Source organism: Acyrthosiphon pisum, chromosome X (assembly GCF_005508785.2).
Source record: "Acyrthosiphon pisum isolate AL4f chromosome X, pea_aphid_22Mar2018_4r6ur, whole genome shotgun sequence".
In the NCBI taxonomy this organism is placed as follows: Eukaryota; Metazoa; Arthropoda; class Insecta; order Hemiptera; family Aphididae; genus Acyrthosiphon; species Acyrthosiphon pisum.
This window is the reverse complement of record NC_042493.1, coordinates 14,662,694-14,663,091: the sequence shown is the minus strand read 5'-3', so window position 1 is coordinate 14,663,091 and position 398 is coordinate 14,662,694.

The following is a 398-nucleotide window of genomic DNA, read 5'->3' as shown; positions in this document are numbered from 1 at the left end:
TGAAAGAATAATTATGTTTATTAAATTGTTGTATAATAATTAACGAGAGAACCTTTAGTAAAGTAGGCTTTAATAAACATAATTATTAGTGTACACATGTTAGTATGGAAGTACAGAGCTACAGTGTATTAGGTAAGAGTATATAATATGATTAACTTTATAGGTTAGGTGTGAGACTATAGTGAGACTATTATCTTATCACAGGGCTCAGCCAGTTAAGTCATAATAAATAATAATTAACTATGTAAAATAAATTATATTAGGTACAAACTTAAAATACACATAACTTGCTTTAAAAATAAAATAAAAATAAATATACCTGTAAGCATGATACAGAAAACTTTAAAAGTTTTCTTTGTCATGCCTGTAAGGTTCTTTAGAAAATATTTTTACTCTAT